General features: G+C 36.1%; 1 long non-coding RNA gene across 1 annotated transcript in view; it reads left to right on the top strand.

The window, feature by feature from the left end:
• LOC110271106 overlaps positions 1 to 9,978 on the top strand; it is an 18,022-nt gene extending 8,044 nt beyond the window's left edge. The window contains exon 3 of the long non-coding RNA XR_002361248.1: positions 9,904 to 9,978. This is a non-coding gene — a long non-coding RNA (uncharacterized LOC110271106). The remainder of the gene's footprint in view (positions 1 to 9,903) is intronic.

Raw genomic sequence — 15,587 nt, 5'->3', positions numbered from 1 at the left:
TCTGAGGATCAAACTAATTAGTCCACTTGACCTTCCTTTGCTTTAGTAAAGGTTAACTAAGTGGGATTAAAACCCAATTATCATCACCATTGATAAGGATAACTAGGATAGGAATTCCAGTTTTCATACCTTGCCAAGAGTTTATTTTACAGTTATTTATTTATTTTACTTGTCATTTAAATTACTTGTTCCTCACTTTCAAAACCCCCAATTTACAAAACTCATAACCAATAATAAGAACACCTCCCTGCAGTTCCTTGAGAAGACGACCCGAGGTTTAAATACTTCGGTTATCAATCTTAAAAGGGTTTGTTACTTGTGACAACCAAAACGTTTGTAAGAAAGGACTTTTGTTGGTTTAGAAGCTATACTTGCAACGGGAATTTATTCTGAATTCTAGACCACGCAAAGGTTATCTCTTCAAAATGGCGCCGTTGCCGGGGATCTGCAAACGTGTGCCTTATTATTGGTTATTGTAAATATTTTCCTTTTAATTGTTTATTTGTTTTTGTTTTTTCCCTTTTATTTCTATTAGCTACTATGAATTCTCACCCCTCTCGCTTTGAGTTTGGTTCTAAATCTGTTGAAAGGAGTGGAAGCTATAATAGGAATATGCATCAAGGTCTAAGCAGTCAAAGATGGATGGAGCCAAGAGGATCTGATCAACCCTTTAGGCAACAACACCCTCCAAGATATCATGGACGAGGACCACTATACAATGCACACCAAGCTAATAGACATGGTAGACCACCTTGCAATTACCAACAAGCCCCACCCTGTGCTTATAGACCATCCTCTCAACATAACTTCGAACCACCACACTCACAAGCTCCTTTTCACCATTCACCACCGTATGATCCTTATTTACCCCAATTCCAATCCAATTACTCCCAAACACCACCACTTCCCTATGTACCATGTCCATATCCATCACCTCAAGAATCACAGGCTCGCCTCAAGGAAACAGTAGATCAACTTCATATAACCCTTCATCAGCTGGAGCAAGCAATAAATCAATTATCTTCTAGACATTTAGACACTCAAGGAACTCCAATAGCTTCATGTGGAGATTCTAATGACAAACGTAGCATGAAGGAGACACTAGAAACCTCAGTGGGCAGTAAGGAGCATAACTTTGTTCTGGAACAATTGGAGGAAGCTCAAATTATCCAAGAAGAAGAAGTACTGATTGAAGATTTAGGAGATGCTGAACCTCCATGGGAATCCAGAGTTGTGGAAAATTCCGTCAAGGGCGTTACAATTGATGCTAAGGAGGATAGTACACAACCCCCAAAGCAGGTATTTTATGAAGAACTAGACGGAATAACCCAAGACGCAAGTTTCCTTAATGATGATAATCACAAGTCAAGTTCTCTTAGTAGTGAACTTGCATCTGCAAGTGAATTCTTTGAGCTAGAAGAATCTTCCCCAAATGAATACGAAGATGATGCTGAGGTAGATTTCTCTCAACCTCCAACATATGACTTAAGTGACGAGGAAGACATAGAAGACTTTGATCAGGACGCAGTTGCAGTTGAAGAATTTTGTAAGGAAGTGGAGGAATTCACAGAAAAATACAAGGGAGTAGAGCTTACAGAACCACTGGAAACACCTATCCCAAGGCCATTACCGCCCAATACAAGCTTCAAGTGGGTACAATCCTTAACCTTTATCCTTACTTTTCTACTTGAATATGGTTTGCTTGAAACAGATGGCCAGCTTAGAGCTCTCTGCGGCATTAAGAGTAAGAGGAAAATGGCTTGTACTCAGAGCTGGTGTGTAAGGTTCAATAAGGTTCCACGCTTCAATTCGAAGTGCACGGATTGGTACCAAGTTCAATTGAATGGGTCTCGGAAGACGTTTGATCATCTTGGTGAGAATACAATTTCTAAACCGTCCGGATCGAAGAATATAGATCAAGACAAAGGCGAATTTAAAAGCAAAGTTTGGGATCCTGGAATCTATTCTGACATTCGTCACTCCGGTAGCCTGAGAACCTATTTGAAGCTACTCAACAGCTTTACATGCCTAGTTTGGGACCCCGGAGGCTGTTGGCATTCCAAACATTGGTGGAGATTTTTGGATGAATTTAAGCATAAGCCACCATAACAGGAAGCTCATCCAATGTCCAACTTAAGGACTTTAACTAAAAGTGCTAGTGGGAGACAACCCACCATGGTATGGTCGTTTCTTTCTCAATTTTATTTCATGTTGTTTGTTTTTATATTATATTATTTTCATTGAACCTGAATATTATTCATTAGCATTGCATACTGCATAACTGCATAATTGTATAATTGCATAAAAAAAAGGAAGGCGTGTGATGCGACCGCGTTGCTAACGCGTTCGCATCAGTTGCGAAAAACACCTTCCACGCGTCCGCTTCAATCACGCGAACGCGTGATCTGGAAATCGGCGTAAAAATCCTACGCCCAGAAATCTGGGCTGTAATCGTGCGGCTGGTGTGCATTAAGCACAAAATGGGTCATGCGTTTGCGTCCATCACGCGAACGCGTCACTTGCAAAATACCCATCCCACACGAAAGCGTGAGCGACGCGTCCGCGTTGCGTGGATTGCATAACACCCTAAATGGAGACAGAGAGTTGCGCTGAAACGATGCTGGAATTGTGCGTTTAGCACAATTTTCAGCGACGCGGTCACGTGCCTCATGCGACCGCGTCATTCATCTTTTACCCATTCCATGCGATCGCGTCAACCACGCGACCGCGTCAACCCCATTTCACCCTAGCCACGCGATCCCCTGCCACCGCGAACAGCAGCCCACCACCGCGCCAACCTTCCTGTTCCACCACCGCGCCGCCGTGCCCCCTCCCAGCACCGCCACTTCACCACCGCCATCTCTCTGATCCCTACCTTAGTTCATACACCTACCAGGTTCTACCGAACGCCATTTTTCTTTCATTCATAGTTAGTTGCATATTTTTCCGATTATGTTCAAATTAGGCTAGTTAGAAATGCATGTTGTAGTGGATTCTAGGTGGTTAGGTAATTAGGATGTGGTTAGTGGATTTAGGCCTGATAATTGTGCCGTACTTGTTGCTTGTTTTACCTATTCTGCAATTTTGGTATGGCTGTGATGTTAATACTGTTCATATGTTGTTCTTCACTGTTCATGCTGCTGTTACACCGCTCTTTCATGTTCATGTTACTTGTGTCTATTTACAGCTTTATTTTAATTTATATGAACTGTTCTGCTTGCTGTTTATTACCTGGGAACATCCAATTTTAGCCGGAATGCTGCCCAATTTTCTGCAAATTATTTCATTTTTACATTCAGGAATTGATTTTTGGCATTTTTGAATTTTGCATTACTTAGCTTTTACCAAACCAATTCATGAATGCACGGGCCAGCATTCTTATTCTTTTCATTTTCCTGGTTAATAAATGGCATTGTTAGATTTTAATTTTTTTTTTTGCTACTCATGCATCTATATGATTATCATCAACAACCTGATTTCCTTGCTTGAATATGAGTTGACTGTTGTTTAAAATTGTGAATTTATTGTTACTTAGGAACCATTTATCATGCCACTCACTTTAACATACTTTCTACTAACTCACTAATTTCCACCTTCTAACCTCTTTTTCAATCCTAACCAATCTAACTTTCAAACGTCTCTTCTTGGTTTTTAACTATTTACTTTAACCTTCTAACTCAAGGCATGATTATAGTTTTTCCTAATTAACATGAATTCTACTTATATTATATTTTGGATTGTGATTTTTCTTCTCAGATTTCTAACTCAAATACAATCCATAATGCACATTTACTTAACTCATTTCATAATTCTACTACTCTTTTGCCACTATGTGCTTCTACTGTTATTATTCTATTTGCCTACTTATTTTTCTGTTTTTGTTCTTCAATTATATCCTGAATTTCTGTTTTTCAGGATGTCTGACCCTCAGTGCAAGGGAAAAGACAAAGCCACCACTGGTAAAAGGAAAAGAGGTGAATCCTCTATGTCTATCTTGGACATTATGCATGATGACTCCTGGCGGGAAAAGCACTTTACCCCGCAGGAGAAGGCTGACCAGCTCCTCACTGCCAATGATCTGGTAAAATTTACAAACAGATACTGTGAGCTGAAGTATCCAGTGTTTGCCACCTCCAGAAACCTGTACCTGGAGAGAACTCTGAAAATTCCAGAAGAACTACAGTAGTACACCTCCGATCAGATCAAACAGAGAGGCTGGTTCTTCTTGGAGAGAAACTTGACAGAGGTCAATGCTTCCTGGGTCCGGGAGTTTTACTGCAACTATTTCAAGACTACCCTGGATGCAGTGCACCTCAGAGGGAAACAGATATTGGTAACTGAAGAAGCCATTGAGGATATTCTGTAGCTTCAGCCTAAGTCAGATCAGCCTGACGGTTACCAAAAGGCTGAAGAGGACATGCGCTTTATGCGATTTGACTGGGATGTTGTCAAGCAGAGGATAGCCCTTGATCCTACTGTCCACTAGGTCATGGGAAAGAACACAACAATGTCTAAGAGAATCAAGCTGATGTATCTAAATGATGAGGCTCGGCTCTGGCACCAGATCCTGAGCAACTTTGTTATGCCGAGTACTCATGAGACGGAGCTGCCTGCTGCTATGGTCACCCTCCTCTGGTGTGTGATGGAGGGTAAGGACCTGTACCTCCTACGTTTCATCCGGTACTACATGGCCAGGGTCCATGTCAGAGGCACTCTCCCCATCCCTTATCTAGTCACCCAGCTAGGCCGTCGAGCTGACGTGCCTTGGGAGCTTGCTGATGAGAAGCCACCTGCTACAGACTGCAAGAAGATCATTCCTCATAGCAGGAAGTTTCTGGCTTTAGGCCACAGACCTCCATTCCTTACTACTTCTGGTGAGTCAGTCACATCTTCAGCTGCCCCTTCTTCTTCCACTGCTGCACCAGCCCCACCCACTACACCTCCACCTGCCTCAGAGCCCGTTTACCACCTCGTGCACTGCTTATTTCAGCAGCTGGACCAGATGGAGCACCGCGACCGGCGGCGATATAAGAGATCTGAGCGTCGCAACAAGCAACGCTATAAGCACCTCAAGTTGATGATCCGATCTGGCGGTGACATCCCCTCCGAGCCTGACACACTATCAGAGCCATCTGAGGAGGAGGCGGACGAGCATGAGGCTGAGACACATGCACAGAGAGAGACTGAGCAGGCAGGACCGGAGCAGGCTGCACCACAGCAGAAGGAGCCACACCAGATTCAGGCCGCAGACCTAGAGATCCCTCTCCAGTCAGCACCTCCACTGCAGCAGACAGATCCTCCTACCCTCATCCAGTCTGCAGATCCTCAGGCCACCACAGAGACTCCAGCAGCCCATCCTTCCGGAGATGACACTCCTTCACACCCAGCTTGAGTGAGCATCGAAGGCGATGCTTTATTTTAAGTGTGGGGAGGTCGCCACCTCTGGCGTATCTTTTTGGTGAACCACTACAGACTCTTTTTATCTTATTTTGTTATTTTTCTGTATTTTTATCTTTATTTTTATTTTTCAGTACTTATACGTTATTCTTTTGCTATATTTTTACTTTATTTTCGTATTTTGCACTTTAGTTCATATTTTAGCCATTTAGTTTAGTTTGCAATTCTAAACTTATTAGTTATAGAATATGTGGATTCATTAGTATAGTTTACCCTTTTAGCATATGATAGTTTGGTTTAAATTGAAAATAAAAAGAAAGTAAACTAGAGACTTCAGTAAATTAAAACAATCCACACACCTTGTATATATAGCATTACATGTTAGTTAGTTAACAACATTTCATCAAGGAACAACACTAAGATTTTAAGGGCCACCCTAAGATTTACATTGAGAATAATGGGAACTCTTAATTTTTACTTGCATGACATGTATAACTGATATATAATTTTTGAGCTGGAGAACACACAGCCTGTGAGTTTTTAGCTTAATTGTATGGTTACATTCAAATCATAAATTTCATTCCTGTGTGTTTTGCCCTTCTTTTTTATTCTGATGTTCTTTACTTTGTTTTAATCTGTATGTCCAATTATAGAGTATAGATACATACTAAGAGATGATAGAGGCCATCATTTGAATTTTTCCTCACTTATCCCAAATTAGCATACCTTTTACATCACCCTTGTTAACCCCCTTGAGCTTTTTTAAATCCCCTTCTGTTCTATAACCACATTACTAGCCTTAAGTAGAAAAACAAAATAAAAATTCAAGTTGAATCCTTGGTTAGCTTAAGATAGAAATTGTGTACAATTTAAGAATAGGAAACTTTATGGGAACATGGGATGATAGAAACAAGGTAGAAATTTAAAAAGAATAAGTTATTTCAAAAACTGATTTGGGAAGCATGCTCATATGAAAGCAAAACAATTGAATTACCATGTGCATTGAAAAAAAAAAGAGTTTTCAGTATTTAAATAAAAGGGGATACAAAAATTCCCAAATTGCAAAATAAAAAGAATCAATGCACATGGGACAAAATTAAAACTTAATGCATGAGTTTGCAATACAAAGTGGAAAAATTTGGGCAAATAGGTTATAGAAACCTTTTGATTTATAGAATATGTATGTTAGGTGAGATCTTAGACTAATCAAGGATTCACTTATTAGCTCACTTATCCTTATACATATATCCTTACCCTTACCTTGGCCCCATTACAACCTTGAATAAGACCTCATGATTTTTGTATGTCTGTATTCTATAATTGTTGATTGGTTAGATGAAGAACAAAATTATAGAAAGTAAGGATAGAGAAGGAATAGAGTGATTAACCCAATAAACACTGAGTGACTAGAGAGTAAACACAAAATCCAGTGAGGGTTCAATAGCTCATCACCATATATCTCTGCTTAAAATTGTTAATTGTCTTGCAAGTTTGTGAAATATTTTTTTCCCATCTCAATTGTAAAAGTGCTTTAACATTATCTAAGGTTTGGCTATGCATATTTGATTCCTTGAGGATATGAATTAATTTGACTACATGTAAGCTTTATATACAAGTGAATAATAACTAGAATTGCATGATTCATTTAGGTAGTTTGCATTTAGGATAGAATGCATTGAATGAGATTCCACCACTTTAACCTTACCTTATTCTTCATCTTGGATTTAGCATGAGGACATGCTATTTTTTAAGTGTGGGGAGGTTGATAAACTCATATTTTATGATATATTTTGTGCTCAATTTAGGTAATTTATTCAACCCTTCACTCACTTATTCATGTAAATTGCATGGTTTTACTTTCCCTTCCTTATTATGTGATATATGTGAAAAACATGTTTTCTATGCTTAAACATAATTATTTTAATTACCATTTATTACCATTCGATGCCGTGATTTGTGTGTTAAGTAGTTTCATATCTCCTAAGGTAGGAATGACTCAAAGGATGGAAAGAAAATATACAGAAATGGAAGGAAAGCACAAAATGGAGTTTTTGAAGAAACTGGCAGCGACGCAAACGCATGGACGACGCGGCCGCATGCCCAGCGCGAAAAGGCAGCGACGCGAACGCGTGACTGACGCGGACGCGCGCCTTGAGCAGAACGTAGATGATGCGTACGCGTGACCGAAGCAAACGCGTGACAAGGAAAACTCCCAGATGACGTGATCGCGTGACCCACGCGGATGCATGACAGACGCCACGCACCAGAAACTGCAGAAAACGCTCCCAGCGATTTCTGAAACCTTTTTGGCCTAGATCCAAGTACAGAAAGCACAGATTAGAGGTTATAAAGTGGGGGAATGCATCCATTCAAGAGAGGTCTTCAATTATTCACTTTTCATAGTTTAGATGTAGTTTTTAGAGGGAGAGGTTCTCTCCCCTCTCTTAAGTTTTAGGATTAGGATTCCTCTTAAAGGATTTAGGACTTTTATTATTTCAACTTACAATTTCTGCTCAATTACCAGGTTCAATATTCCTTTTATTTATTTTCCCAATTTAATTTATGAACTCTTCCATGTTACGTTTGATATCTTTATTAGTGCAACTTGAGGTATTTCAGAATTATGATTGCTTTCCTTTATTTATATAAATAATTTAGATTTTTCCCTTTTGGCTTTAATTGATCAATTGGAGACTCTTGAGTTATCACACTCATCGTGATTGATAATTGTTATTTTTGCTAATTGAATTGGATTCCAATAACTCTAGTCCTTTCTTAGGAACTGGCTAGGACCTGAGGATCAAACTAATTAGTCCACTTGACCTTCCTTTGCTTTAGTAAAGGTTAACTAAGTGGGATTAAAACCCAATTATCATCACCATTGATAAGGATAACTAGGATAGGAATTCTAGTTTTCATACCTTGCCAAGAGTTTATTTTACTGTTATTTATTTATTTTACTTGTCATTTAAATTACTTGTTCCTCACTTTCAAAACCCCCAATTTACAAAACTCATAACCAATAATAAGAACACCTCCTTGCAATTCCTTGAGAAGACGACCCGAGGTTTAAATACTTCGGTTATCAATCTTAAAAGGGTTTGTTACTTGTGACAACCAAAACGTTTGTAAGAAAGGACTTTTGTTGGTTTAGAAGCTATACTTGCAACGGGAATTTATTCTGAATTCTAGACCACGCAAAGGTTATCTCTTCAAGTTCCTACCAGAAAAACTTAGATAGAATGGAAGAACTTGTTACCCCAAGAATTTATATAGTGCCCGGTCACACACTTACGTCGTAGGGTCAACAGAGTATCGAGTTTTCAACCTGGTACACGTGGTGGCAAGCCACGACACTTACTCCAGGGAACCTCGTATCTCAGATATTTCAAATTCATAAGCCATGTGAATAATTCAAAGTTCACATCTCAACATTCTCAACATCATAATCATTCATCAATCCGAATCTCATTTCCAAGTTTATTTCAAAGCCATATTTCAAAGAAAATCCTCATCATACTCTTTTTCATTCTTATGACAACTTTGAAACTCTGTGGTGAGACCATGTGGTTAGGTTTTCACCCCCCCTACAGCTTTACCTTTTCAGGAACTGGATGAAGAAGCATTAAAAAGAGTTATACTGCATTTGGTTTATATGTTGTTGTGTTAATTAGATTATTTTCTTCCCTCGTCTTTGTTATTATAAGTTTGTAAGAGGGATAGAAGTTGTATGTTTTATATGTATATTATATTATGAGATATTATGTAAGGAGTCTTGTATATGAATCTATGTCTGCTTGTATTTTTCTTAGTCGAGAGCTTCGCGTGGCCACAAATGGCTCGTCAATCAGAGCTTCGGATCAAAAGTTATGGCTTCCGGAAGGTGGAGTGAATAGTGTCACCCCCTTCCTTCTCCCTTCTCCCTTCTCTCTTCTCACCGCCCCTCTCTCTTTATTTTCTAAAAAGTGAGCTCAAAGCTCATTTAATGAGCTTATATATGTTGGACCTTGGGCTCGGTTTGGGCCCGATCTAACCCGCTAGCGTTTTTGGTCCGTTTGGCCCACTTTGGGCCAAAACCTTTAAGATTACTGCCCGGTTTTCAATTCTAAATTATTTTTATCCTTTCAAAACAATAAATCAATTTTCCAAAATATTATTTTTCTCAAAACACAGTACCGAACAGGCTTAAACCGGTTCGACCGGTTCGGCTGCCGGTTCTCGGTCTTTTGCAGAAAATACATTTTCCGACTCAGAAAAATTCATTGAAACCAAATTTCACCTTTTTACTTTCAAATTAAAACTTCTAAATTTTGAATCCATCTTGGGCACTTAAAATTATTATTTTTATTAAAACAGTTTTGCGTGGAAAACCCGGTTCTTACACATAGGACGAATGAATATCACTGCCCTGAAATCAATGCTTCCCTTTATACGTATCTTCTTATAGCAATTCTTAAACCCTCTACTGAGAACCCTTTCGAGGACGATGTTCTCACTCCCCTATAGAATTTCTGTTTCAGTGACAGGTTCAGAAAGTTTTAGCGCGAAGCCATGACCGACTATAAAGCTTTAATGTATATATATGTTTTCATTTTCTGTATTTAGTTTAGTCCTCGAATTTAGTTTCCACTCGATATTTATTGCTTGGTTATTATAGAGGTAGGATTTGTATTTAAAAGATTGTAAATAAGTCTATGTATTTATGATTATGTGAATATGATATGTGACTATGTAATTTTAAAGTAAAGACTTTTCACGTCAATAATTAAAGTTTGGGTTCATATTTGTGAAGACTCAATATTAAATAAATATAATATCAAATTAAAGGTTTAGAGGTAAATAACCCCTGAAACTTTTAGTACGATCATGAGGTGTTAAAACTAAGGGTGTTACAACTGACCCACTTGAATTTATAAGTTTCAGAGTGAGGCTCTGGTCTCCTGCATAAAACTGAGTATTTTTGGTGAGTTCTGCAACTATAGATGCCAAGCTAGGGTCATTCTGAGGTTGAGAGGGTGCTTGCTGTGGTTGAGAGGCTTGAAACTGCCGATTGTTAGAATTGTTCTAATTAAAACCGCCTTGAGCATTATTGAAGTTTGGTTGCCTCTAAGATTGGTCTCTCTACCCAAAGTTAGGATGATTCATCCACCCTTGATTATATGTTTTTGAAAAAGGGTCATTGTTGGAGGGTCTAGAGGAATTACCCATGTAATTAACCTGTTCAAGAACAAACTAGCCATACTTATAATTCTCACCTCGAGGGAAGCCACCACTCATGTCATAGGAAGTGTCTTGAGTACTGACGGCTGAAACTTACATTCCACTCAAGTGTTGTGTAATAGCATTAATTTGCTGAGACATAGCCTTATTTCAGGCAAGAATAGCATCCAAGGCATCCAACTCTAGGACTCATTTTTTACTGAGGTCCTCTCAAAAGAGTACAAATACTTGTTTTAACAACCATCCCAATTAACTCCATAGCTTCATCAGGGGTTTTTTTATGTGGAGCAACCCTCTTGCAGAATTATCCAGAGAGATTCTAGTGGTCTCAGAGACTCCATCATAGAATATCTGCAGCTGAATCCAGTCTGAGAACATATCAGGAGGACACTTCCTGAGCATCAACTTGTACTTTTCTCAGGCTTCATAGAGAGACTCACCCTCTCTCTGCCTGAAAGTCTGAACGTCTGTTCTCAGCTTAGTCAACCTCTGAGGTGGAAAGAACTTGGTCAGAAACCTGTTGACCACCTTATCTCAAGCATCCAAACTCTCCTTGGGCTGAGTGGCAAGCCACTGCTTAGCTCTGTCTCTTACAGCAAATGGAAAGAGAAGTAGCTTGTAGATATCAAGATGGAATTCATTAGTCTTCGCAGTGTTACAAATCTGCAGGAAATTAGAGATAAACATGTTTGGATTTTCCTGTAGGAGCCCATGAAACTAGCAATTTTGATGCACCAGAGAAATCAACTGAGGCTTTAACTCAAAGTTGTTAACAGTAACAGGGGGTACAACAATGCTATTCCCATAGAAATCAAGGCTAGGAGCAGTATATGAGCCAAGTGTTGCATATTAGGAGGGTTAACAACAATGGCATTAACTGCATTGTTGTTGTTGTTGAGCTCCATAGTGGACTCTTCAGCTTCTTTCTCGAAATTATCCCTGAGACTCTCACCAGCTTTATAACCTCTGACTTGTTGCAAACGCCACCTCAAGGTCCTTTCAATCTTAGGATCAAAGTCTAGAAAAGGCTCTTTGTTCCTGTTCCTGCACATAAACAAGAGAAGACAAAGAAAAGGTGGGAGTCTCTACGTCAGAGTGCAGAGAATTCCCAGTGAGGTAATAAAATAAACTGAATAAATCACACTAAAAATTTTGAAAATCAACAAAGAAAAATAACTACTAAATTTCGAAAATAATGAATAAGAAAAATAACCGGGGAAAGCAAATAAAATTACTAAGGGGAAACCAAACTTAATTTCAGAAATTAAGAGAAAAGTAACTAACTTGAATTCAAAAAATTTAAGGAAATAAATGAAACAAAAGTAAAGTAAAATGCCTAATCTAAGCAATCAAACAACGGTTAGTTGTCAATCACAGTCAATCCCCGGTAATAGCGCCAAAAACTTGATGCGGAATTAGAATGTCCACAACTGAACTGGCAAGTGTACCGGGTCATATCAAGTACTACCTCAGGTGAGTAAGGATCGATCCCACGAGGATTGATGGACTGAGCAACAATGGTCGAATGAATCACTTAGTCAAGCAAGTGGAAAATGATGTTTTGAGAAAGATGTGTGAGAAGATAGTCAAGGTTTCATAGTTGTTTACTCTTCCGGATTACGATTTCTTACCAACTATTTTAATCATGCAAGATTCATTTCATGGCAAACTATAATTGACTAAACCCTAATTCCTTAGTAGATTTGACAAAATCTATTCCTTTCACTTGATGAAATCTTTGCTAACCAATCTAGTTGTATACCTCATAGTGACACATTTCCTATTTCTTTTAATATCAAAAATCTATTTTTCATCTATTATAGTAGCATTGGGGTTGAAACCATAAGATTCTAAGTATAGCATTTATAAGAGTCTTAAATTCTGCATCCACGGTAGATTTTCAATGAGGACATTGCAAAGCTTGAGTGACATTCTTTGGTAGGTTTTATGATAAGTCAATAGGAGCAGTAGCATTATATGAAAGAGGTTTTTTAATTATAGACTTGGATTTGGTCGCCATTGAGTGTTAATTATAACACCCTTACTATAACACCTTTACTATCAAAATGTCACGCTTCCGGCTGCGCTACTCTGATAGATTAGATATTACGACGACTCTAAACATATTTAATTACTAAAATAGGAGCCTGTTTAAAACTTATAACCGCATAACCTTTCAAAACACTTTTTTGTTGAAAACATATATACATATACATACAGACCCGATACAATACTTTGAAATTATATATACTAGCGGCTCAACAGGCACTAACGTACCTGTTAAGCCGCTTTTCTATTGTTTTTAAGAAATTAATTTTTTTGTTAATATATTATTTATTTTTAAAATTATAAATTTAATATCAATAATTAAAAAATAAATTATAAAAAATAAAATATTTTAAATTATTTAATATATATAAAAAATATAAAATAATTAAATTTAAATTGAAAAAAGTAAAAAAAATATATTATTATGTATAATAAAATTAAGATAAAAATTTACTAACATTGCTTACAAATTAGTTATTCATATATTAAATTTATTTATTTTCTCAATGTTATTTAATTTAAAATAAATTTAAAAATTTATATTCAGAACACTCTTTATCTTTATGCATAATTCTAATAGTTAAAAAAATATTTCTTTAATTTTATATTGAATATTTTAATTATTTTTAATTTTATTATTATTTTAAAATTATTAATTTTTATTTTGATTATATCCATTTTTCTTATCATTCTTTTACATGTATAATAACTATTATTGTCTCATCGTCACTATTATGTTGTCTTGTTTTATTCAATTTCCTTGTTTTCTTCTTCTATTAATCCCAATCATAATCAATTACCACTATACTATTATAGCAACTCTCATTTTTGTTTCATCACTTTAATCCATAACTATTCATTGTATTAACTTTTGAGTTGTTAAAGATTTGCTAAGAGAATTATTTTCTTATTTGATTTAGATATATAGATATATAATTGTTATATAATAAGAGATACAACCTATTTTTTATTTATTTTATTATTCTTATTAATTTTTTATAATTATATTTTTCGTTTTAAAATTTTTTAATAAAAAATAAAATAAATTGAACTTTTATAATTTGTTCTCTCTCACATCTCAAACAACAAATGAAGTTTCGCAGCAATTATTCATGTTATTGTATAAGACGGTAGTTTCAAGTGTTGAAAATGAAATTGTGGTACCTTGAATCTTAGTTATAAATAAAAGAGAATTAATATAAGCTTTTAACACTGAGGATAGTTATAGAATGTCAATGCATGAGGACTACATTCAAAAGTACTTATTAGTGGTGATTCTAATTTAAGTTATTCATTTGAATAATCTTTATTCTTCCTTTAAAACATTGTAGAACAAAATTTCAAACAACAAAAAGAAGAAGGAAGGTATCTAAGGTTTGTAGCAATATATGAGTTTCGAAGATGGTATATTTTTCAGCTATTGAGATAGGATTTGTTTGGGTGAGCTTAAAAAAAAAAAGCATTATATCACTTGAAAACTCATTTCCATCCAATCAGGTATGTTATATGTCCGTTGAAAAATAATTAACGATCATCTCATCACATTCCAAGATTGATACACTTGCATTTGCCAATTATATATTACATACTCAATACACCTGAAATAAGCAACATATATTTTGACTCATAACTTGCTAAAATGCTTCTTTAAACTCAAGACTCTACCCTGACCACTCTCTACTGACAAAGAAAACTTCAACAACTACTTATTCATGCGAAATAGATTATGAAACTACTCATAAAGATCCTAATTCATGCTTAACAACACCAATTATATTTCTTAAAAATACTTGGCAGAAATAACAAAAAATAGATGTTAAGTAGAGGAGGATAATTATGCGTTAATGATGATAAGTAAAAAGTTGGCCGTTTCAAAAATGATGGAGTAACCATTTTTTGTAACGGTAGGCTATTTGTTGAGTTATTCAAAGTGAAAGAAAATGCTGAATTATTTGTTTTTGAAGGCTGGAATGAGTTGTTCTAAAATTTTGTTAATCAACAAGATTTGACTCTCGGCAAAAAATTAGAATTGAGAAAAAAACAGAATAAATATGTTTAGTGGTTTACCAAAAAAAAAAAGTATTGTGTGATATTAAAAAAAAAACAATGTATTTAGTGTTTTGGTTTACACCCAAATAGATATTTTAGTATAAAAGTAATGTAAGTTATATTTATTAGTACCGAATATAATATGACAATGTTAATCTTTTGATGATTTCTCACGGTATTTTCCACTTCAATAGGTCAAAAACTAATACGTCGCAGTACTGATCTATATTTAAGGGTTTGTTACTGGCCAATAGATTGCTACATACACAAAGTGGGATTCGAACTCCTGATACTTGTTTAAGTGGGCTCTAAAATAATAAAATTGTAGTATTGTATTTTAGAATGATGTAGTGCCTTCAATGTTGGAAATGAATAAGCTGGAAAGTTATAAAAAGGGATTTGTGAATGTTTTAGATTTATTTAAAATGCAAGAATGAAAGTATAATAACGTAAAAGTTTTTAATTAAATAAATGAGTAGTTTTTTGTAGTTTAGGGGAAAAAATCGATACACTAGGATTTACGTTTTAGATTTTAGGCTTTAGGTTTTAGGATTTACGATTTATGATATACGATTTAGGCGGTGAATATTAGTTGTAGGGGGTTTAGTAATTAGTTGTGTTAGGGTTATTGATTAGGGTTTAAATTTGAGGGTTTATGATTTATTAGTTAGGTTTTATAATTTATGGTGAGGGTTTAGTGTTTAAGGTGTATGGTTTAGGATTTAGGGTAGAAGGTTGGTGATTATAAAAAGGTTTAGTGTTTAGAGTTAAGGTTTGTGCGTAAGAATTTACGATTTACGATTTATAGTTTAAAATTTATGGTTTAGTGATTTAGATTTAAAGTTTAGAGTGAATGTAATTATTTTTTGAAA

Source organism: Arachis ipaensis, chromosome B04, assembly GCF_000816755.2.
Source record: "Arachis ipaensis cultivar K30076 chromosome B04, Araip1.1, whole genome shotgun sequence".
In the NCBI taxonomy this organism is placed as follows: Eukaryota; Viridiplantae; Streptophyta; class Magnoliopsida; order Fabales; family Fabaceae; genus Arachis; species Arachis ipaensis.
Note: the sequence above shows the minus strand (reverse complement) of the source record. Positions and strands in the feature narration are given on the sequence as shown.